Source organism: Musca domestica, unplaced genomic scaffold, assembly GCF_030504385.1.
Source record: "Musca domestica strain aabys unplaced genomic scaffold, Musca_domestica.polishedcontigs.V.1.1 68, whole genome shotgun sequence".
Taxonomy (NCBI): domain Eukaryota; kingdom Metazoa; phylum Arthropoda; class Insecta; order Diptera; family Muscidae; genus Musca; species Musca domestica.
In genome coordinates this window covers 3,211,394-3,237,715 of record NW_026712379.1, presented here as the reverse complement: position 1 = coordinate 3,237,715, position 26,322 = coordinate 3,211,394, and the positions used below count along the sequence as shown (strand labels likewise).

The 26,322-nt window shown below is 38.6% G+C and overlaps 1 pseudogene; it reads left to right on the top strand.

The window, feature by feature from the left end:
* The first annotated feature begins 2,331 nt into the window (after positions 1-2,331).
* Positions 2,332-26,322, top strand: part of LOC131805944 (protein Aster-B-like) — a 33,713-nt pseudogene continuing 9,722 nt past the window's right edge.

The following is a 26,322-nucleotide window of genomic DNA, read 5'->3' as shown; positions in this document are numbered from 1 at the left end:
ACTTAATGCTAGGAACACAATTGGAGCGAACGACGAATTTCGCCCTACGCGGCGACAAAATGAGCCGCGAAAATTCGTCGTATGGAACACAATACCGACGAAATTATAAAACAGCTGATGAAGTTGTTTACTTTTTGCTCATTTGTTGACTACAATGAAAATTATACAAGAACTCATAATTCTTTATAATTTCAGTTATGTCCACCTTTTCTATTATAAATTCACTGATATCCATCTTCACTCAGGCGCAAGTGCACAAATAAATAAACAAATTATTTATGTTTTTTTTATACGAATAACAGATAGTAGAGTGACCATAACAAATTTTTAAGTAAAAAGTAACTTTATTTACTAAAACACATAAAATTCGTACAAGTATGGCCACCTTGTACTGTTTTATCGCCGTTCGCCGGCGTATGAAATAGAAATAAAGCTAATTGAGTTCGCGGCGACCGACGAAATTTTCGCCGGCGCCGTGATTGTGTGCACTTCCATATACACATATGGTTTTTATTTTTGACGACGAACATACGCCGCGAAAAAATTCGTCGTTCGCTCCAATTGTGTTCCTAGCATAACTCTTGTGCATGGTAGAATAATACAGGTGTAAGTGTTGTTGTACAACAATCGTAACAACAACCACATACAAATTTGTTTTTGTAAGTAAGTATCAAAATGTAAACAAAATAAATAAATAAATTAAATAAATATAAAAATAAATATAAATAAAAATAAATTTTCAATAAATTATTTTCATTTCAAAAATATACTTTTTTTGAATTTGGATTATTAAATTCAAAATGCAGAGGAATATTTCTTAAAATATGTAATTTTAATGCTTTCATATCATTCGCCTGGATGTATAGTTGTTAGCTGTTGGTTCTAATTTCTCAACACTCAACACAAGTTGAAACCAAACAGCATACATACATAAATTATTCCACATTTTGCAATTTTAGGAAACATGGAATATACGAATATATTATCTAATGTGGTGTAGCTGTTCCTTAACCGCAAAAACGTTTTTGAATCACCGCCTTTGGCGTTTTGTTAAGTACAACGGCGATTTTTTCTGTTATTAGGCAAAAAATATGTTCACATTGCCTGGAGTAAAATTTTATATCAAGAAATGGTATACCTATTGTATATCAAGAAATGGAATTAAATCACAAAACGTCATATCGAGTTTGACACTAGTATTACTACAGAGTCAGGCTGGAAATACATAAAGCGCTTATTTGGCTGGCTTAACACTGCCTTTACACGGTGGCATTTTTATCAATTCTCTTTTAAAATTTCTGCGTAAATCTTCGCGGCTTTACACGGTGGCATTTTATGATATTAGTGCTTGGCATTTTTTCTGACATTTTATTTTATTCAGTATTTCGTATAGAGCTGTATTGTTGTGCTAATTGTTTGTAACAGATATTTATAAAGAAGTGATTTAAAATTAAATGTGTGATCTAAAGAAGAAATGATGGAAAAAGTTGTTGTCGATCTGGTCCACATATTTATTAAAATTATTAACTTTTATTTTAACTTTCTTTTTTTATTTTTTAAAACTTCCAATTAATTTTCATATAATTCACTCTACAATTCATCACAATAAAAGAAACGCATCAAAAATTACAATAAAGAAACTAACAGAAATGTCAAAATCATAAAAAATTCGGAAAAAGCAAAAAGAGAAATGCAAAGAAAATGGCATGTAACCCTGTGCGGTGGCTTATCGTGCCATTTTTTCTTCTATCCTTGTTTCTCTACACCTTTTACCAACAAAAAAATGGCATGGTTAAAAAATACCACCGTGTAAAGGCAGTGTAAGTCATCGGCTGGCTTCTTCGTAGATGAACAAAGGAGTTTTAGGTTGACCTAGTTCGATTTTGGCCCTAGGCTCCTTTGTTCATTTCCGAAGAAGCCAGCCGATGACTTAAAGGGCTAAGTACATAAGAAGCTTGAAGTCATGGCTAGGCATATTTTGTGACATTTCACAAAGGGATTAGAGAGACGCACTAAAATCTAGCCGTCGTTTTCCATTATAATTTGACATTAATATGCCTAGCCATGACTTCAAGCTTCTTATGTACTTAGCCCTTAAGCGCTTTATGTATTCCCAGCTTCAAATCAGCAGGGACTTGGTGTTACCTGTAATAATTATACCATAACTCTTGTGGTGAAAAACGTCGAAGACTCGCGACAGGTATTGGACAGGCCTGTTAAGGGTTCTATAATCATCGTTCGCTACAGTCGCCGACACAAAAATCATTCAGCTTTGTTATCTGATGCTCCACTGTTCGTTCATGTAACTTGATTGGGAAATATTTTGCATTGATTGGCATTTTGGCAATAAACTTTTAGATGCTGAATGGGCTTTTTGCGAAGAGAAATTGAAGCAGGGAATCTACAGAACTATTTGTGATTTTCGGATACAAAGTAACAAATGAAAGCTCATATTATCGCGAGTTTATGCTTCAACTTAATGGGCCGTGCGACATTTTACGTGTATCTAAACTATTAATTTGTCATGAATTTTAGTGCAAATCAGGGCGCCACATCTAATCCTAACAATTCAAACGTTAAAGAAGACAACTTGGACACGGAGGATACTTCTACCACCGCTAACAGTTCTACTGAAATAGAAGGAGCAATAATAGGAAAAAAACATAAATTTCCCAACACTTTTACAACTCCACAGAACTGCTTCGAGCTCTTAAATTCAACGTCAAATAAGTTGATTTCTGCTGCTGGACCAATTTCGCAGACGTATTCAGTTGGAGTTAAAGCATTGTCATCATTGGCTTCACCACAGTAAGTATCAATAAAATAAGTGTAGATAACTATGTCCGTATGTGCACGCTGTGTCCTTGCCAGAAAATTCTGCTTGTTTTAAATATATCGACGGCGCTTGTCCAATAAGTATTTGTGTCGTCTTATATGAATCGCTTTGAATAAAAAATATACAAATTTTATATAGACTATGACTATTGCATTTTAAAACAAAATGGGCATCAGCCTTCAAAATTAAAACGATTTTGCATTAACTCTATAAACATTTTGAGCGGAAGGGTCTTATGCTGAAATATGTCTTGTGTTCATTTAACTAATTTGCTTTAATAGCATTATCGTGGTCGAAGTGAAATAATACAAATGCTTCAATTACGGTCAAGCAATTCGAATTTTTGAATTTGTAATTTGAATTATTTCGTTGGAAAATCCCAGTCGCATTGGTGTCACCCGGAATCCAAACTTCCCGAAATATAGTCCCCTAAGTTCTTTGTAAGACCTACCATATAGGTATTAACGTGGGCTACCACAGGAGCTTTAAAAATTCTGTGGGTAAGTCCAACAAAGGCGGAGTGAAACCAAGTTTTTATAATTTTTTGGATTTTTTTTCCTCTGGGTATGTCCAATACCTGTTACGAAACCCAAAGTTTTCTCAATTAATTTATTTTCATTAAATTCAAGACCGACAGCGCGATTAATTCTGTTTTTAAAAAGTAATGCTCTTCTTAAGAATAGGTCGCCATTGTAATCAGGAACGCTAGACCTTCACATTGATAACCATACTGTAATTGGGGTACAAACAAAAACATATAAAGCTTGTATTATTTCATCTCAAAATTCTACAATGAATTGAAAATATCATTTTTTGTTACAACCGAACTTAAAAATATTGAAAACTGTCGTCTTTATTATTCCAAATGCAGGTAGTTTCCATGAATCATTGCAAAGTGGCATGTAGATATATTTATTTCTACTATGACATGTATACAAAGTATACAATATGCCTAACAAAATGATTCAACTACTTTACAAATAAGTTTGAAAAACTAATTAAAATATATGTACAAAATATGATATGATCAGTTTTCTACTCAAACAAAAGGACAATTCAAAATGTCCTTATTAAAAAATATAATTGGTAAAAATGAGATCATGAATAAATCTATTAAATATAAAAAGTTTTTCATGAGGATTCAATTAGAAAGTGTACCGAGGATTAATTGAAAAGAGAAATATTAAAAAACCAGGACTATGGATATAAGAGACCTTAAAAATATACCTAAAAATTTACTATTATGGCTATATGGCAAAATGCAACATAAATGCAGGGAAGATTCAGATTGTGGCACAAGAGCTAAAAACATTTCATCGGTCAAAATGACGAATAACTCATTCACAATTGGTATATCAATATCATTGCATATCATTTTTTTATTCATAAGGTATTTTGAAAGCCTACTGGTCAATAATATATTACATAGTATAATTTGCTCCCATCCCACAAAAATATCTAAATTACATAAACTCTATTAAGCAGCCAGCCGATCCAAGTTTGAGTTGATACAACCTTCTAATTAAATAAATATGGTTGGTAGGTCATACATTTAAAGGACAAATGGTAAAAGTGCCAGGACAGAGTAATAAGAGGAAAGCAAATCAATCAAATCTGAATTAATCCTTTAAATGAAGAAATTGTAATCTACCAAATAAGTACGAAAACACAGAATATAAGAAGACCTAGAAAAGTTGTACTCTATTGGATAAGTAGTCTTTGCGGTGTACAAAATCAAGCCTTTGATTGCCAAAAATCTCTTTGCCTTAAAATTATTTGGTACTCAAATGTTTTATGCATTTTTGAATGGACTCTCATTTTACATTCCGAATCTCAATTTACATTTTGTCACCTCTTCTCGTCGTGCAAAACCCATATCGACAAGTTCCTTATTTATTATTTCATTCTATACTCTCCCGAGTGCTTCAATCGGTACATAGATCTGTTAAGCTTACAGACTATAAGAACCATTACCGGTTCTTCCATGAAAATAGTTTCTTTAAAAATCCCATCTAAGTAAGCGCTAATGGCACCCATTTGATGAATCTTCATATCATATTTCAATGCTGTTAAATATCGTATTGATTCCACGTAATCGATAGATACCTTCAGTCTACATGATGACTTTTGCGACTAATCTGGCTTTCCATCTTAACGTCTTTGCATTGGAATCTTGCTTTGTCTTAAAACTCCATTTTGATTTAACCGCTTTGCATCCTTCAGGAAGCTCAACCAAAGGCCAATTATTATTGTCTTTCAAGGAAAACATTTCTTCTTGCATAGTTATTTTAGAATTTTCAGAATCTTCAGATGACATTGCCTGTTTACATTACACGAAGAAACATATTCTACTGCAGAAAATGCTTTTGATGATTGATTTCGGTTTGTAATCCTTTCTGATCTTCGAATATTCTCAGATGTTGGTATTTGTCGATTTGGTCCCATTCTTAATTATTTGCGTCCACATAGCCGTCGTTGTTTAGACATTCTGAGTCCAAAAACTCACTATCAGTGTCAGAATCACTACGAAGCTCAGTTCGAATATCATTATTTCCATTCAATTCGCTTGAGTCCATATTCATTTTTTGGTCCAAAGCATTACGACATTCTTCATCTGGAAATTGAATTAGCATTGGATAGAAGAAATTGGAAAATGATTTTCAATATTTGATTTACAGTTTTCAAGAAATACCACGTCGCGGCTAACTAGTATTTTATATCAATCCAAACAGAATGTATCATTTCTGATGGCTTTGAATCAATCTTCGATCTTCGTTGTTTTGCTACATGGTCCGACCATAATTCTTCGGGACATCTTTCATATCACATTGTGGTCGTACCTCTTCGAATCAGTTACCATTACGTCATTAAGAGCGACTGCCGTCCTATCATACTTTATATTTATTTATTTATATTCAAGTAACACAGTTACCTAGCCCATAGGGCCAGTAACCGTTACCCACATTTACTCATATCGGTTCCAATGTTGCAATACTTCAGATGATCTAGCTACTTTTTACGCTTGTGCTCCTCTACTAACATATTGACTTCCGTTGTCAGATCACTGAGACTGTGGTCAGTAGGTTTGGTACGCCTTAGCTCATCACGCTCTTTCGCTAGGGTATTCAACCAGCAGGTATATAGCGAGCGGCTGCAGCTTTGATGATATTCCGGAGAATCCTTTCCTGGGACAGTTCTCTTAATCGAAGGTTGGTGAACTCTCTGAATTCTGGCCAGTGAGCTTTCACAAGGTTAAGGACAGGACGGCGTTCAGAGGTTATGAAATCGGGCGACCTGCTTATGGAGACGATTATCGGGAGATGGTCTGAGCCAAGAGAAATGACGGGTTGCCAAGTCACGTCATTTATCAGACCGGGTGACACTATGGTTAAGTCTGGCGAACTGTGACACTCTCCTCTTATTCGGGTGGGGGCATCCTCGTTAACCGTGCAGAATGTGGAGCAGTCAATCTGCTCTGCCAGCGCTGATCCCCTCTGATCATTACCTAGGACGGAATGCCACAACTCATGGTGGGCATTAAAATCCCCTAGTACCAGGCGGTTATTGCCTACCAATAATGGGCTAATATCAGGCAAATAACGCGGTTCACAGCTATTAATCGGCGGGATATACACATTAAGCATCTCTACCTCGGCAGTTCCACACTTGACTGCTACCCCCATACATTCCATGTATGGGTCACTAGAGACTAGCTCAAGCGAGATAGGCCTGTACTGAACAGAATGGTGTAACAGGAACGCTAATCCCCCACCTCCACTTCTGGTGCGATCCTTCCTTAGTACGTTGTAACCATAACAATGTTGTAGGCTGCAATTTTCATTCAGCTTGGTTTCCTGCACCGCTGCGATCTTAATATTCCTCCGACTCATAAATTCCACTATCTCATCTATTTTGCCTCGAAGTCCGTTGCAATTGAATTGCAAGAATGATGCATAATCCGGAGTTGGAACAGCAACATGTGGCGTTAGGTGCTGCGGTGTTGGTTGCTGTTCTGGAGACTGCGGTGGAGTGCCATACTCCGACGACGTCTCTGACGAGGAGGACGAAGAAGAGGACTCGCTGGGGACTACGTTACTGCAGCAAGTCTCAACATAATCCCTTTCGCTGTAGTCTCGCAAACGCCTTAATCCGGAACAGTTCTTGAAGTGCACCCACTCTCTGCATCCATTACATCGCACCGAGACAGATCTGTGGTGGATGACGTTCTGACAAACCGAGCAGAACCAAGGTCCGGGGTTTTCCTCAATCCCGGCACGGACCAATAAAATCCGGAGCAAGCATTCCGGGATATGCTGCTCCCAATGCAGAAAAATAAACAAACACAAACATGTACATACTGTACGTATTTCTACCACCACTTTTAGCTGGATACGCCGGGAGTCGAGTACTTAACGAAAGTTCTCAATTTGTCGCTAGCCACCCACATAGTGCCCGAAACCTGGAAAATGGGCCGGGTGGTCCCGCTACTGAAGCCAGGCAAGGATGCCAGTAAAGGCGAATCGTACAGGCCGATTTCGCTTTTGTCGCCAGTAGCAAAGACTCTTGAGGCTTTACTCCTCCCCAGCATTAGAGGAAGCTATACAGTTGCCAACCACCAGCATGGATTCCGTCCACAACATAGTACCACAACAGCATTACACGCCATTTCCACACATATTAGTAGAGGACTGAACCAGAACAGGCCGTTTGACAGAACAGTGTTGGTAGCCCTTGACCTATCAAAGGCATTTGATACGGTCAATCATGCCACACTGTTTGAGGACGTAGAGAAAACTACCCTCCGGCCAAGTTTGAAACGTTGGATAATCAACTATATGTGTGGACGCCAGTCGTACGTGGAATTCCGGAACAAGAAGTCCAAAGCCCGTAGAGTGAAACAGGGAGTTCCCCAAGGCGGGGTGATATCTCCGGAACTGTTTAACCTCTACCTTTCCGGAATTCCTCGCCCTCCAGACGGCATTGAGATCGTAACGTATGCGGATGATTGTACGATCATGGCGTCGGGTCCAGTGGTCGATGACATATGCGAAAGGTTGAACCCCTATCTCGCGGAGCTTGCCGCATACTTCCACGCGAGGAATATGAAAATATCCGCCACGAAATCAACGGCCACACTCTTTACCACATGATCTGCGGAGATGAGAACACAGCTGAATGTTCAGGTCGAGGGGAATCTAATACCGACCACGAACTACCCCAAGATTCTTGGGGTAACGTTCGACAGCATGTTCAAGTCGTCCGCGCAAGCCACAGCTATCTGCGACAAGATGAAAAGTAGGAACAAGGTCCTCAAGGCGCTAGCCGGCAGCTCTTGGGGTGCGGACAAAGAAACCTTGTTGACCTCTTATAACGCGATAGGTCGGTCTGTGGTCAACTATGCGGCTCCAGTGTGGTCTGCGAATACTAGTGCTACGCAGTGGAAGAATATCCAGACCTGCCAGAACGCTGCCCTGAGAACTGCGACAGGGTGCCTCCTCATGACACCAGTGGACCATCTACATGAGGAGGCGAAAGTCCTTCCCTTACGTCAGCATAATCATATGCTTTCGTTGCAGTACCAGCTTGGGTGTTACCGTGAGAGTCATCCCAACCATCATATGGTGGATAACTCTCCCCCACCCAGGCGTGTCAGGAAGGACATACATGATCTAGAGAGGGAGGTCCAGCGCTACAAGAGAGAGCCTCTAGATCAAGAAGCCTATCAGGCAGGTCTGAGTGGCATTCACACCGATGCAGTCGCGGATGCTATTAGCAGTTACAAAGTGAATGCCGTCCTCGGAGTCCACCCCCCATCCATTGCAGCCGAAGAACGTCAGCTGCCTAGACAAACCAGGGTAGTTTTGGCGCAATTACGTTCAGGATGGTGTAGTCGCCTCAATTCGTATTGGGCACGAATTGATGAAGATGTGCGTGACGCCTGCCCGGCGTGCGATACAGGCCCGCACAATACGCTACACCTTTTTAATTGCTCAGCCAAACCTACCCAACTCACTCCAGAGGATCTCTGGCTACAGCCCGTTAAAGTAGCCGAATTTCTAAACCTGGAGCTGGAACCAGATTAGCAGAACAGAAACACACACATGTACTACTGCTACAACAACAACAACAACAACCACCACTCTTAAGTGTAAGAACAGTGCCCCATCTCATTGGAAAATTAATCTCTGTCAACCCCATGCCAACTCAGTGACAAATCTCTACGAGTTAATTATAATCCATTATCTATGTCTCCGGGGATAAAAAGTTTTTTTTTCTCGGATTCGCCACAGGTATTGAAAACATAAATCATTATATAAAGCCGGAACTCGGTCGCTCATATACTGATAGTTTTGTCTTAGTCTTCTATTATGTCCAAAATATCAAACATATCATAATGATATAAATAAAAAAGGTGGGGAAGTGTTCATTGCTGTTGGCGCATCAAAAGGTTTACGTAGTTTAAAAGCAGTAAAAAGACCGGTTCCGGATGGCATTGTCAATATAATATTAAAATTCTGTTTAAATACTTTGTTGGTCCCTTTGTACAATTATTCACTTAAATTTAGTCACTTCCCATCTGATTGGAAAACCCGTATTGGGTGCCTCTCCATTAATATGGCAGCTTAGTAGATGCTTCTAATTATAGAGGAATTGCAAAGTTGAGTGCCATTCCAAAATAATTTGAAAAATTAATTACTGATGTAATTTCACATAAAGTGAAATCTATTCTAAATCCTAAGTCCAATTTCTCAGTGGACTCTAAACCTTATCCCAGTCTTATCCGATTTCATTTTTTTATTGTTTGTTAGTAATATACCAAATTCAATTACGTTTTCTAAATTTTTATTACGCGCTGATGATGTAAAATTATTCATGACTCATAAACATCAAATAAATGTAAACTTAATTAATTGGTGTCGATTCAATGGCATGGAGTTGAATTTAAAAAAAATTAAGTACAGGGTGAATGAAAAAACTGCAACCAACTTCAGACTGCTGTCATTTCTAAGCCACTCGTCCGACAGCTGTTAAAATTATTCCAGTGACAGCTAATTATATTGTTTACAAGCGTACAAAAGCATATTGATGAGAATTTTCCAGAAAATATGTTATTCGTGATGGTATTCAAGCGCGATAGTGTGATTTCTTTATATTTGCTTGGAAAACCACAAGTGGCTATCGTTAGAGCACTCCAGCATTTAAATGTGAATAAATCTTTTGTGTCTCGTGCCATCACTCGTTACCGTGATACTTGTAAGGTAGCCCGACGTCAAGGAAGTGGACGGAAGAAAACAGCAACATCAGCAGAAATGGTTCGAAAAGTAAAGAAGCAACTTGATCGAAACCCGCGTCGCAGTGGCCGAAAAATGGCTCGTGAGCTGAACATATCGCAATATTCCATTCGACAAATATATACTTAGAAAGTACTCCTCGAGACCTTTCATTTGAATCCAGCCCAACGGCGCAGCTATCATAGTTTTTGTGCACTTCAGAATTTTCCATGCATTTTCCCTACCGCCAACCCCACTTTGGTTAGAAAATCGGAAAAAAATCGATTATCTGAAATTATTTAGGAATATAAGCAGCGTTCGAAAATAAACAGTACACAAACACAGTGTACTGTACCGGTACACTACCACTAAAAATATTTTAGTGATACTGTACTGGAACACAACGATTATCGCAGTGTACCGCAGTCGGAGCGCTAAAAATCGTAGTGTACCGGAGTCGGAGCACTAAAAAAACGTAGTGTTCCGCAATCGGAACATTAAAAAATCGTAGTATACCACATGCACCACTTAAAAAAATCGAAATTATAAAACTGATTTTAAACACTCAGCTATACTTTGTAAAATATTTAGTTTTTTACACCTACATTCATTGATTTTTCGGTACCACAAAATAACAGGTAACTTATTTGCATAATAACCCATTACAATGCAACCTCTAAAATACCCTTTTTCGCGGAAATTTTAAAATTTCATTTTTCAATGGTTAAATAAATTATTCTCACTTCAGATTTAGTCCTTTTTTATTCTTTCTACCTATTCCCATATTTTTCTATTTTCTTCAATTTCGCAACCAATCTAAACATACAATGCAAATAAAATAAATTCAGCTTTTATTTTCATAATATTGAATTGTATTAGTAATTTTTGCATTATCAAACATCTAACTTTTCTCACAAATCGCAAACAACATACATGTGGTGCACTACTGGTACATTATTTTTTTAATGTTCCGCCTGTGGTACACTACGATTTCGTAGTGCTCCGACTGCGTTACACTACGTTTTTTAGTGCTCCGACTGCGGTACAGTACGATTCTCGTTGTGCTCCGGTACAGTATCACTAAAATATTTTTAAGAGTTGTGCTCCGGTACGGTCAATATCTTAGTGTACCACTCCACCTCGGAACGGTACAGAACACTACGGCACAGTATTTGTTTATTTTCGAACGCTGAATATAAGTCGTATATACATATAAAGTACTCCTCGAGATCTTTCATTTGAGCCCCGCCCCAATGACGCAGCTATTATGGTTTTTTTGCAATTTAGAATTTTCTATGCAGTTTCCCTACCGTTAATCCCACGCTGATTATTCATCCTCGTCGGGAAATTGGTAAATTAATTTAGGATAATTGGTTTTTTTCTTTTTATTTGTTGAAAATACATTGATTTATCAAAAAAGAGTAAAAATAATTAATATTAAAAAAAAACTTTTTCCAATTAACCCCTTGTGCACCAACACTAAATGCAAGTGGTTCGTGTCTTTGACATTATATTTTAAAATTTATCTTCACGGGTATACGAGGGTATACCCCGATTTGTTTTGTACTTTTTCTGAGTATTTAAAAAGAAAAAATATCCTTTCAAAATATCATGAGTATAAGCCACAGTTTTGGTACAACCCAATCTAAGTTATAGCTCATTTCAATGAAAAATGTTGCTAAGCTGTTTACAATACTGAAAATTGAGCCGAGCTCCTTAATGGGGCTATTATAAACAGTTCATATATATTTTTTTATATATGTACTATATCATTTAGGTTTTTAATTATTGTTATTGGAAGAAATTTGATAGTTTTTATTTATGAACAAAGTATGTTCAAATAATGTAGGCCAAGAAGAATGTTAAAGTAAAGCAGGGGATTTGGTCAAAAAAGGTGCAAAATTAAAATATTGAAAATAAGAAGGTAATTGTGGCAAATAGAGAAGAACTTAGTGTAAATTGTATTTGAGCTACAGATTGGAAATTATCTGTAAATACGTAAAAATGCAATATTTGCCTGTTGGACCGCTTGATGGCGTCGTATATCCAATTTAAGGGAATCGGATTCGAATTTTGGAATTCAATTCTCAAAAAAAGAACAAGAGATATATGCTAAGGGTAGACTAAAACGGTTCTAACATTTTTTGTTAGGAGGAGCATTGTACATAGTTAATTTAATTTTAATTTTATATTAATTATTAGTTTTCTAATGCAGATTTTTGAAAAAGGGGCAAACGTAATAGGTTCTCACAGGTTATGGAATCGAGCAAATGCATAATATATATTTTCTGTTCTTTAATGACGAATGAGCTTAAATGTCTCTTTTCATATACGTATAATTAAGTATATATGGGTTTATTACAAATACAATCTATAATTTTTATTTTAGAGAGGAATGTGAAAAAGACACGGTCTCGGAAAACAAAATTGAAAAGGAAACACATTCAGAACCTGAAAGTATTGGCATAAGAACCACAGAGTCTTGCTCGCTAAAAGCATGTGGATCTACTGAACCACTAAATCCTGTTGAAGGAAAAACATCTATACATAACATTCAGGACACGTCAGCAGATGGTATATGTTCTGGAAACGAATCTCAATCAAAAAGCAACGAAGAGGCAAGTAGCATTTTTTTAGCATTTTTTGATTTGTGAATGGAGTAAGTAATCTGGTGTCCTTTTCGCAAAATCATATGGTGATGGTACTACATTTTCTTACTATTTGTTATTTATTTATTTTACTATTTATTAACCCTACATCGATTGAGTCAACCGCTGCCCTTATACGAATTACTAGGTCCACAGGGACCTATTTCTATTCGCATGGAATTTTATATGAAAACGCATTTTTTAATTTAGATGAGACCCATAAACGTTTATCAATTATTAAGAAATAAATCTACTCATGTTGTCAGGTTGGCTTCTTCTGTCGTCCTCGGCTTCCTCTTCGCTTCAACATTCTCCTCTTTTGGGGGAACTCTTCAACTTATCGGAACTGAATACGGAACAGAACTTTCTATTCATGACGTTGATTAGGTATTAGGTATCTTTCGTTGCCTAAAACCTGTGCAATTGTGTATGGTCGTTTATATTTGAGTTCTTTCGGAATTCACCTGTCTCTGGCGGTTCATTTTGGATTAGGACCAAGTCTCCTGCAAACCATGTCGGTTGCGAATGCCTGCTGTCGAATCGATTTTCCATCGTTCCTGAACGTGAATTTTGATCTAGTATTTATTATAAGCATTAGTTTTATTATTTAATTGATAAGGATTGAGATCGGAAACAGGACTAACAACTTGAAATGTGTGTTGATTAGTGTTCGCTTTAGATGTTAGAGGAGTTAAGGCTTTGGAGTCCGGAAGTTTAAGTCAAGAAACCGAAGGCATATTGAAGTCACCAGGAACTAAAATACGGTCATTGTCATTCATTTTTCTATATATCGAACGAATTGCTGCTAAATGATGGACAAATATATCTAAATCCGCTGATGGAGGTATATATGAACAATTTGCCCAATTCAATATAAATTTCAACAAATTATGTGTCATCAAAATTTGTTAGTTCAACTTTATTATAGCACAATAGTCGGATTCGATCGCAATTATGTGATATTCGAAACCAAAACTGTAAATATATAATTGGGACAGTTTTGTAATTATTCCCCGCACATTTTGATAACAAATAAGTAAGATGTTATTTATTATTTTGAAATCTATGCTGGCCTCTTGGGGAGATAAGCTAAATTATCTGTTCTGTCGACAAATACTTTAACAAATGTACTAACATTTTCTGAATTGGAATCATTCGTCATTTAACTGCATCGTGAGAGTTCAAACGTCGTTATCAATTTCCATAATGAAGCCGGCTGGTTCCATTTGCGTCGGTGGTAAATCTGGTGAACGACTGAGAGCAACAACGTGTGCCATGCGTGATACTTGTTGTTGTTGTTGTTGTTGTAGCAGCTCATACATCTGTGTTCGTTCGGTTTCCATTTCTGACTCAGTTCAATCGGGTTCTGCCTCTAAGTCCAGTCTCAAAAAGGATGCAACCTGTATTGGTTGTGTCCATAACGAGACTGGAGTTAGGTGAGTAGGCTTGGCTGGGCAGCGAAATAAGTGCAGCGTGTCATGTGGGCCTGTGCCACATGCTGGGCAGATGTTCTGCACGTCGCCGTTGATCCGGGCCCAGTAGGAATTTAGGCGGCTGCACCATCCGGATCGTAATTGAGCCAAGACTACTCGGGTTTGTCGGGGCAGCTCTCGTTCTTCAGCTGCGACGGGAGGGGGATGGTCTCCTAGCACAGTATTCACTCTATATCCTTCAATGGCTTCTGAGACCGCATTAGAGTGAATACTATTCAGTCCCGCTTGATAGGCCTGTTGATCTAGAGGCTCTCTCTTATACCTCTGTACCTCTCTCTCTAGATCATGAAGGTCTTTCCTAACGTGCCTGGGCGGAGGTTGCCTATCCACAAGATGGTGATTTGGATGGCTTTGTCTATAACACCCAAGCAGGTATTGCATTGACAGCATTTTGTTATGCTGTCGCACCGGTAAGACCTTCGCCTCCTCATGTAGGTGATCGACAGGTGTCATGAGAAGGCACCCTGTTGCGGTTCTAAGGGCGGCATTCTGGCAGGACTGAACTTTTTTCCACTGCGTAGCACTGACGTTAGCGGACCACACCGGAGCCGCATAGTTTACCACAGACCGGCCTATCGCGTTGTAAGAGGTCAACAAGGTTTCCTTATCTGCTCCCCAAGTACTGCCGGCCAGAGACTTGAGGACCTTGTTCCTACTTCTAATCTTGTCGCAGATAGCTGCGGACGACTTAAAGAGGCTATCGAATGTGACCCCTAGTACCTTGGGGTAGTTGGTGGTCGGAATAATAGCACCATCGACCTGCACATTCAAGGATAGCCCCATCTCCGCAGTCCATGTGGTGAAAAGTGTGGCCGTCGACTTAGTGGCGGATATCTTCATATTCCTCGCAGTGAAAAAGGCGGTAAGATCAACAAGGTAAGCGTTCAAACGATCGCAAATGTCATCAATAATGGGTCCGGACGCCACGAGCGTACAATCATCTGCGTACGTAATAATCTCTATGCCGTCTGGAGGGCGTGGAATTTCAGAAAGGTAGAGGTTAAACAGTTCCGGAGATATCACCCCACCTTGGGGAACTCCCTGTTTAACTCTACGGATGCTCGACTTCTTGTTTCTGAATTCCACGTACGACTGGCGTCCACACATGTAGTTTACTATCCAACGTTTCAAACTTGGCCGGAGGGTGGTGCGTTCAATGTCCTCGAACAGTGTGGCATGATTGACTGTATCAAAGGCTTTTGATAAATCAAGTGCCACCATAACTGTTCTATCGCACGGCCTGTTCTGGTTGAGACCTCTACTGACATGTGTGGAAATGGCGTGTAAAGCTGTTGTTGTGCTATGCAATTTCCGGAATCCGTGTTGATGATCGGCTACTGGGAAACACTCTCTTATGCTGGGGAGGAGTAAAGCCTCAAGCGTCTTTGCTACTGGTGACAAAAGTGATATCGGCCTGTATGAATCACTTTTGCTGGCATCCTTGCCTGGCTTCAGTAGCGGGACCACCCTGCCCATTTTCCAGGCATCGGGAACTACTAGGGTGGCTAACGACAGATTGAGAAGCTTTGTCAGATACTCAACTCCTGGTTCATCCAGTTGCTTCAACATCACCATTGAAATTCCGTCAGGACCAAGCGCTTTGGATGACTTTGCGCTTCTGATGACCTGTGCAACATCTGCCAACGTAAATTGTGGTGGTACCTCCTCGGCTGGAAGGGATCGTACACGGCGTAGTATCCTTCTCTTCGCCCTGTCACTCTCGGGGTGCTCTACAAACTGCCGGTTAAAATAACACGCGCACCTCTTCGGATCTGTCACTTCTACGTCGTTAAATGAGACAGATGTCCGATCCGTCCTTTTTTCCAGGGTTCGAAAGCGACTTAACCGTTGCCCACAATTTACTCGTTCCGGTACCAATGTTGCAATGCTTCAGATGTTCTAACCACTTTTTCCGCTTATGCTCACCTACTAACCTGTTTACCTCCAGAGTAAGTTCCCTGACTCTGGGGTTATTAGGGTTAGTACGGCGAAGCTCATCTCGCTCGTTTGCTAATCCCGCTGCCTCTGCTGGGAAATTTGGTCTTATTTCAGGTATTCGACCAGCAGGTATATAGCGAGCGGCTGCAGCTTTGATGATGTCCCGGAAACACCTATCTGCTACCTGAACATCAGATGGGTTGGGCATTTCTCTGAAGCGGCGATTGGTATACTCTCTGAATTCTTGCCAATTAGCTTTCCCGTGGTTAAGAAAAGTGCGGCGTTCAGAGTCGATGAAGTCGGGTGGTCTATTGATGGCGATAATAATGGGGAGGTGGTCTGAGCCTAGAGAAATGACTGATTGCCAAGTTACGTCATTCGTCAGACCTGGGGACACGATGGATATGTCCGGAGAACTGTGGCAGTCTCCCCTTATTCTGGTGGGCGCGTCCTCATTCACTGTGCAAAACGTGGAGCTATCAATTTGCTCAGCCAGCGCCATGCCTCTCTGGTCATTACCTAGGACGGAATGCCATAATTCATGATGGGCATTGAAATCCCCTAGCACCAGACGGTTATTGCCTACCAGTAGTGAACTGATATTAGGCATATAACGTGGGGCACAGCTATTTAACGGCGGAATGTACACGTTGAGCACCTCTACCTCGGCGGTTCCACACTTGACCGCTACCCCCATACATTCCATGTACGGGTCACTAGAGTCATGCTCAGGCGAGATAGGTCTGTACTGGACAGAGTGGTGCAATAGGAACGCTAATCCTCCACCTCCACCTCTAGAGCGATCCTTCCTCAGTACGTTGTATCCATCACAACTTTGAAGCGTGCAGGTGGTACTCAGCTTCGTCTCCTGGATCGCTGCGACCTTGATATTCTTCCGACTCATAAAGCTTACAATTTCGTTGATCTTACCTCTGAGACCATCACAATTAAATTGGAGAAATGATGCATTATCCGGAACCTGAACAGCAATGTGTGGCGTCAACTGCTGCGTAGATTGCTGTTGAGGAGATTGCGGGGGAGTCTCATATTGCGACGACGATGAGGACGCCGAAGATGAAGACTCACTGGGGTCTACATTGACGCAGCAGGAAGCAATGTAGTTCCTATCGCTATACTCCTGTATCCGGTTTAGGCCGGAACAATTCCGGAAATGCACCCACTCCATGCATCCGTTGCATCTCACCGAAACCGATTTGTGGTGGATGCGATTACGACAAACGGAGCAGAACCATGGTCCGGGGTTGGTCTCGATCCCGGCTCGGACCAAGAGAATACGGAGCAAACATTCCGGGTAATGTTGCTCCCACATCAGAAAAATGGACGAACACGAACACGTATCCTTGTCGGTGTAGGTACTGAGAATCGAATTCGAGTTATTTCATCAGCCATCGTGCTACTCGTGGTAGTAGTTCATTCGTTGTTTTTGGCTTTGTTATTGCTGAGCAATCTATTACGAATCGTAGTTTGCCACAACTGGTTCGCTACACAACGTTTAATTAGCCTCCTAAATGCATCTTCGTGGTGTTCGCCCCAAAAAAAATTATCGGCTCCACTTTTTCTTGTCAATATCGTGGGTGGTTTCGTTAGTCTTTCACAAATTTCCGGAAAGAGATCGTTATGCCAAGGAATCGTCGGTGATAAACTTTCTTATGTAACCAATTGCAACAAGAGACCACATTGCTTTAAAACTTTCAAAATTGTTTTCAATCATTCAGGAATTATCACACCATCAAGATACGCTAAAACTTCTCCTGGTTTTATGAATTCAATTACACGATTCATCGTTGCTAAAATAGTGCGGGTGCATTCACCAAACCAAATGGCATCCGGATGAATTCGTAGTGTCCGTCTGAAGTCATGATCGCGGTTAACTTCTACTTTCATTTGATGGTAACCCATTCGTAAGTCGCGTGCAACTTGCGCTATCTGTTCGTCCAGTACAGGCATTGGGTGTGGTATACGTACAGTTATTTTATTTAACTGCCTATAATCATAACCATGTTCACCATTTCTCTTCTCGGCCAATACAATTCCCGATGTGTACGAAAAATTCGATTTCCTTATAATTTCGTTTTCGAGCAAGTCCTTTAAAATATTTGCAACGTTTGGACGATTTGCAAATGCAATAAGGTATAGCTTACATCGCATTGGTTCTTGCGTGGTAACTTCAATTTTCATTTAACTAAGTTAAACTTACCCAATTCACTAAACGAAATCGTGTTGACGCTTTGCATCCAGCACGCGTCACCTTCAACTATGGTCCGTCGAATTTTTTGGTATAAAATATTTCGACCGAAAAGTACATCATTCGGAATCCTTAAATCTTCCACCACATAAAGATTCACGTTGTAAGTCGGTTCTCGTCAACATCCATCGTGGCACATATAAACGTTGTGCACTCGTATTTGCCTCCAGCAATTCCATTTAAAGCAACACTGCACTTTTCCGTATCATAAATTTTTATTGCAAAGCTTCTTCGGATCAAACTGCGATCACTTCCAGAATCGATGAATGCTTCTATCTCATTATCCATCACTTGGAGCAGTTTACGTAATATTTCGTTGGACTTTTCGTTGTCCTTATTTTTTTTTTGACAGTCGTATTCGGAGTTTTTTTTTTGGACATTCACTTGCACCTATTCTTCTTCTGTGGCTCTGGACAGTACAGGGTGAGATAAAAAAAATGCAACCAACTTCAGACTGCTGTCATTTCTAAGCCACCCGTCCGACAACTGTTAAAATTATTCCAGTGACTGCTCATTACATTGTTTACAAGCGTACAAAAGCATTTTGGTGAGAAAAAAAGTTATTCAAGCGTTTATATTTGGCTGGAAAACCACAAGTGGCTATCGTTAGAGCACTCCAGCATTTAAACGTGAATAAAGCTTTTGTGTCTCTGGTAGCGTAGCCCGAGGTCAAGGAAGTGGGTTGAAGAAAACAGCAACAACAGCAGAAATAGTTCGAGAAGTAAAGAAGCGACTTGATCTGTCGCATTGGCCGAAAAATGGCTCGTGAGCTGAACATATCCCAATATTCCATTCGGTAAAGCCATTGAAATTCCAAAAAATGGAAGAACTTACACCGCAACAGAAAGAAAATAGACTTAAAAGAGCTAGAGAGTTCATTCTCTTGGCCGAAAGTGGTGAACAGCCGAATTGGTTTCTCCGATGAGAAAACATTCGCTGTCCATCAGTTTGTAAACATACAAAATGATCGAGTTTACTTGCCAAAGAGGTCAGCTGCCGCCATTTTTTTCGGGCAGAGTGTGACAGTTTCATTGGCCGTTTGAAGGCCATTTTTATTACAAATCTCCGACCGGGGGCCGCCAACCCAGAAAATAAATGATCGTGTTCGCATGAAAATGTCGGCCACTTCAATGTAATTTTTTTTTCGAACGTCCCCACGCCTCACATTTCCACCCATACCGACCGAGGGATCGCGTACACATCATGATCCGAATTTAGTATGGAATTAAAAACCAGCTACAGAATCTAATTCATCAGCTAGTTTGTCAAATAATAAAACATGTATTTTAATTGTTTAAAAATAAAATTATTCTAGATTTAACAAATTCTAAACTCATAGCAAAATCTACATTACAGTAGACAGAATTAAAGTCAACACACATTTTACTAAGAGGTTCGCCCATTGAATAATTCGTGCGTTGTAAATCGGTATATAAAAATTGGTAGTATCTACTAGATCTAAGCGGAACATTAATTCTCATTTAATATTTTTAGTACAAACATGGAGTTCAACATAATACGTCTGCTTTTAAGTGTAGGCAATCTAATTAATTTTACCCTGCTAGCATAGGAAGGCAAAACAAAATTACTATTCCAATGTAAACCTCGAAAGGCGAATAGCAGAAATTGTTTTTGCACGAATTCTATTTTATCTGAGTATATTGCATATTGAGGATCCCATACAACAGAACCGTATTCTAATATAGTTCCGACAAGAGACGTAAATAACTGTTTTGTTATATATGGATCAGAAAATTCTTTGGCCCACCGTTAAACAAAACCTAAAACACCATTTGCTTTATTTACCATTGTTATTACATGGCTATTACAATTTAATTTTGGATCCATGAAGAGGCCAAGATCAACAAATGAATCTACAGTTGATAATGAATTACCGTCAATATTATTGCAATATCAGAGAAGAAGATTTGGAGAAGCACATTTGCTCACATTTGCTTATGTTTAAATCCATACAATTAAACCTGCACTATTGAAAAAGGCAATCTAAATCGTTTTGAAGTAAACTAGCTTGTTTATCACAATTATGGGAAATGAATAATTTAACATCATCTGCGAACATTGACAATTTCGAGTAATTTATGGAATTAGGTAAATCGTTGATAAATAAAAGAAAGAGGACCGGTCCAAGGTGACTTCCTTGCGGAACACCCGATGGAACGTTAATCGTTTTGGATAGATACCCTTCAAACAAAACTAGTTGTGATCTATCTTGTAAGTAAGATGGTTAACCCTATCAAAAGCTTTACTAAAATCAGTATATATTGTATTAGTTTGTTTACGCTGAACAAATCCTTTTATTACTGTTGACGTAAATTGTATAAGATTTGTTGTAGTTGAAAGACCACTACGAAAACCATGCTGATATGGACTCAATATAGATTGAACTTTCAGTGAAATTTCTGCAGTAATTAATTTTTCGAACAATTTTGGAATGACACTTAATTTTGACATTCTTCTATAATTTGACACATTAGTAAGAATACCAGACTTATGTAAAGGTATAATATAAGATTTTTTCCAGAAAGTAGGAAAGTGACCAAATTTAAGTGAATAATTAAACAATATACCTAGCTAAAGGAAGTAAAAAAGTGCTAATGTTTCTGAACAATATTTAAGAATTATATTAGGTATCGAGCCATCCGCGCCTGGACATTTAATCGATTTCAAACTAGGCAGACTATTGAACACCTCTTGAATTCTTTATAAATTCAAAAAACCCTTTCAATACGAAAAAAATTTTCTTTGAAATTAAATTATTGGGATCCTACTGTATTTTGTGATAAGAACATTGATACAAGTTTTCAATTTTTCCGCCGATAAGCGTTCCTATTTTGGACGTAATGGTGGCTACGCTGCTGATAACTACTGATTAAATATGTGTCACTCATAGCCACCTATATCTCTGTTTTTTTTTTTTTAATTTCAAACGTTTAGCAAAACATGCTTTCAGTTTATTTTAAGTATTGCAAAGTTATGTTTAAATTTAGCTGACTAACAAAGGAACAACTTATATTTCTCAAATGCTCTAACTTAGGTACTCGAAGAAAAATGTGTGATTTTGACCAATTCCCTCTAGAAAGAAGTATATGTCTTAACTATCGGTTTAATTCAATTAATTATTTTTTCAATGTGAGATATCAAAGATTTGTGTCCTAGATTTTTACTTGTTTTTTTTTTATTATTATTTTTAAAGGATTCTCAAAGCAAATTCAGTGAAAATACTACTGATTTTATACGTGCATATAGTTTGGCAGAGCCATCGTCCGATAAGGCTAAAAACGTCTCACGCTTGTCTGAAAGAGCAAAGAAGAAGTCGTGGTATAACGTATTATATCCCAACTATAAAACACGTTCACAAGAATTTAAGAGGCTATTTAAGGAGGTGCCAGCCGAGGAACGTTTAATAGTTGGTAAGTCATGTTTGATTATCATTCAATTGAATTTAAAAATAGATTACACATTGAGATTAAAGGCAAATAAAATTATATATATTGGGAGAAAAGCAAATATAACCAACATTACTCTTTTATTTTTTCGCTGCAATAACCTCAGTAACCGTAATGTCCATATTGTTTTAGGCCCAGACTAAGAGGATCTCTTTAAAGTTGCATTTATTTAAAGTGAACATAGGCAAATCCCAGGGATAAAGTTATCATTTGCATGTTCTATTATTACCTCTATCCTCAAAAGATAGTAATGTAAAGTCGAAAACATCACTTAATTGTCGTCTAGATGTATACGCTCGCTTAAAGGATATATGGATAATAAGGTTAAATTCTGCGCGTTATAGCTCAAGTAAGCAGAACTCTCACACATTTCACATTTCGGCATCTCTTGACCCAACGTCCCTCCTGGGCGAACTATCATTGGACTCATTTTTATCTTTGGCATCAAGACTTGGATCACCATAGCACCGGGGCTTCATATGTTCGCTCCACATAATAACAACGAAATATTTCCTTTGCCTCAAACTTATATTGGACAGATCTTCGACCAGATAACGATGGTTTCCGATAATTTTTGTGACGATGTATGGTCCTTGTCTATCATCACTAAATCGTCTTCCTTGTACTGAATAGGTTTTGTGCATGGATGTTAGCAACTGTATGCTGTTGAATTTTCCTAACATTGAAATTCCCTCTTTCTCCTTTCCGACATCTCTGAGACTTATGTTGAATATTAAATCAATTGAACTGAAATTTGTATTTGCATTTGGCAGCGAGTTCATACTGTATTGTTGGCATATTAGTGTCGGATTCTTTTGTACCATCTGCTAGACATTTTAAAGCATTCAAAACAAACTGTTGGAACTCTTCCGACGTGAACGCCGTTCCCATATCCGATACAATTCTTCGGGTATGCCCTTGCAACGCTGTGACCAAATGAATAGAAAATCACTAGGACATATTGATTTTCTTTCTTACTTTTTGGGATGTGATGTTGATGCTTCCGATTGAAATCGGTAGGACTTCGTCAGTATGTAGCTCAGCTTCTGCCTTTTCCGCTTTCACCTTGTAGCAGCATTCCACACGTGACTGAAAATGCGATTTTACGTACCGTTTCCCAATTCATCGTGACAAACCTTTGCCGTTCGCTACCGAAGTCTTTCTGGAATCATCATACCTTTCATATTGGTGACATTGCGAAATAGCCTTCCATTTCTATGACGTAGTTTCATTTCAGTTTCATCACCTTGTAAACTATTATGAAGAGCTTCAAATATGTGTTTCAGCTTACTATCCGGCATTTGTAGTTGATAAACCCAGTCGTTCATGTTCGTTGTGAGTACCAAAACATTTTCGCTACTATTCTAGATTGAATTGATGGTAACTTCGAACTTCTGTTCATCCCATCCGCGTGAGTCCTCTTCGCACCTGAGGTGTGGGTAAATTTTAAACTTTTCAAGCGTCTCGACAATTGTTAATATCGGGAGTTCATGACCGGCATATTTTACTTCATTTTCATTACACCTACGACTGTTGTAGAAAACTGGACGGAATTCCTCACCTTTACGGTGATATAATATTCTGGACAAACCAATAGAACAAACATCCGTGTGTACTTCATGTTATTTGTTTGGATCAAACAGTGCCATGATAGTTGTGTTGTGATTTTGTTCTTCAGGGTAATAAACGAATTCATTAGTCATGTGAGTGGCATTGCTATTTGGCTATACTTTGGCACGAACTTGCGGAAGAAGTAAGTTATGCCAATAAATTTACGCAGCATTTTATGAAAAGGCTATTTCCGGCACACATGGGGATAACGTGTACGCTGCAATGTTTTTTTTATTCTTTTTTAGTCTTCTTTTGTATTTTATATAGTTTGTAAGTTTAATTAAGATTTAACCGCTCAACAATATGAGATTCCCGGGAGCAATGAACTTTGTAACCTGTCATATTATAAATATTTTTTTAATTCTTCTTAAGCTAGATACTATATACCTACATTATAAGTTCAAAACCCTCCTTTTATGGCTGCTAGGAACTCTTCAACACTTGTTGTCCTTGACTAATTGTCAAGCACGGGATTATTACCTGGTCCACATAGCTTATGACGTTTCTTCGATGTTTCAGCTTACGTATTATTTGAGCTATCATTTGATAATCCATTATACTCATAGACCCCGTGGTGTTATAAATGCCGTGGGTTCTTGAATTCTTCCTTGACAGGTATCTGGTAATATTCTGATTCCATTTTAGCGATTCTAGAACTACAGCTTTCCGCATTAAGGTAAAGTCGCTTCCGTGTCCACAAAACGTTCATATTTCTTATTATTGACCGTAACATCTTTCATAACCGATGGGCAGTTATCTCATGTCATTGCTGCCGCGGTTGTGCCCTTACGTTACCAATCTTTGCAAATTTACTACACTTTGGCTTGTAGGCAACTAGTTTATATGTGTCCAAACTTATTGCAATTAAAACATTTTGCTCCCTTGGGAACGCTACAACTGAGACACTTGTGCTTTTCTTATCCTCATCATTCTTTGTTGCTTCCTTGCATACGTTTGTATGGTCAAATTCTCCAACGACCCTAGTAATTCACTACATGTCTGCGGGTTCATAGCTAAAAGTGTTCTTGTTAAGCTGCTGTAATTGAGGCCATTTATTATGTACAATATCGATGCCTCATCTAAGCTTCCTCTTTTCCCTATATTTTAGTAAATAAAATCAATTAGCCTTCATTCTTGGAATGGCCTACATAAGGTCGACCAAGAAGACTACAACAAAATTGTTGAAATCAAATTGCCTTGTTTAAATGTAAGAATTATAGCAAGAAAGCTCGCCAAAGGTGTGGGTACTCTCGGCATCATGGCTAGGCATTTTAGTGACAAAGTATATAGAAACGACGGCAGGATTCAAGTGGGGCTCTGGCATCCCTTTATGATATGTTACAAAATATGATATGCGAAGACTTCAAGCTGCTCATGTGCCCACACCTTAAGTCTGGACATATATGGGAATCAAGTTTCACCAAAATTGAAAAAACGTTTGAATGTGGTTTTTATACCCTACACCAAATAGTGGTAAGGATATTATGTCTTTGTGCATTTGTTTCTAACATAGAGAAGGAAGCGAGATAGATCCATACTAACTTTGAGAATCAGTTTCTGAGACGATTTATGCATGTCAGTCCATCTGTCCTTCCTTGAATTCTTGTGAACAAAATGCAGGACGCATTTATTATCCGATTGAGATGAAGATATAACTCCCATATATCTTCAACCGATTTCGGTTTAATTGTGCACCAAATGGCTAATATAAGAATTCAGTCTAGAAGCAAGTAAATATTGTTTTTTTTTTATTACCAGCAATAGACTTAAATTTATTTTCATTGGCTGGGGAGCCTTTTTGTCCATATTTTACATATGATTTCTTAGGTTACTTTAAGATACACTATGTAATATTTTTAAGATGTTTTTTTTTATTTTGGAGTACACTTTTGTAGTTTTGATAGTTGTTATACTTATTGGCCTAATGGCTTTTTCATTGCAACATATAAATAAATAAATGAAATGAAATGAAATTGGCTATTAGTATTTTGAAAACTATTTTTGGAGTTCCTTGCCATTCACTGTTGTTGGAGTTACGTGTTAATTGCAGCTTTTCTGGAGTGCCACAACAAAATATTTCTGCTGCTTTGTCTTGCTGGTAGATGCGCATAGTTGCACATATTTAAAATGCCGTCCCAATTGATCTGCAATGTCTGCAATGAACATATTGCAAAGTCTAAGTACAAAATTGGATGCACTGGTTGTGTGAATTTTTTTCATTTGGATTGTGTGGGTGTGTCTGAAGCTGAGGCTAGAGTTAATAAGGCTCTTAGATACACTTGTAGTACCTGTGTGCGGTCTGCTGGTGGTGATGGTGTGTCTGGGGTAGTTGATCGTGGCAATCTTATTAATTCGGTGCCGAATATGTCCCCGGCTGCTTGTGCCTCTGTTGTTGATGATGTTGTTGTTGGCAGTTCTGACACTGTGCGCCGTTGGCAAGATGACTTGCTTTTGACCATGAAGAAACAGATGGATATCTACATGGACCAGTGTGTACGTGAATTCAAAGCCAAAGCTGATGCACTGTTTGAGTTGTATAGTGTTCAAATTTCTGAGGTGAAAAGCAGTTTGAGTGTAATCAGTAGATCAGTGGATGAACTGAAGTCAGCTGTTAGTGAGGTGAAGAACACTGCTGCGAGTATGGAGGAAAGACTGTTGGGTAGAATTCGAGATTTGGAATTGTTTATTTCTATGCTCCAGCGCAGGCTGAACCGTTCAGATGTAATTATCAGAGGCCTGCCTAATAATGTTAAAGACCTTAGAGCGCAAGTTGTTAATATTGCCAAGGTTTG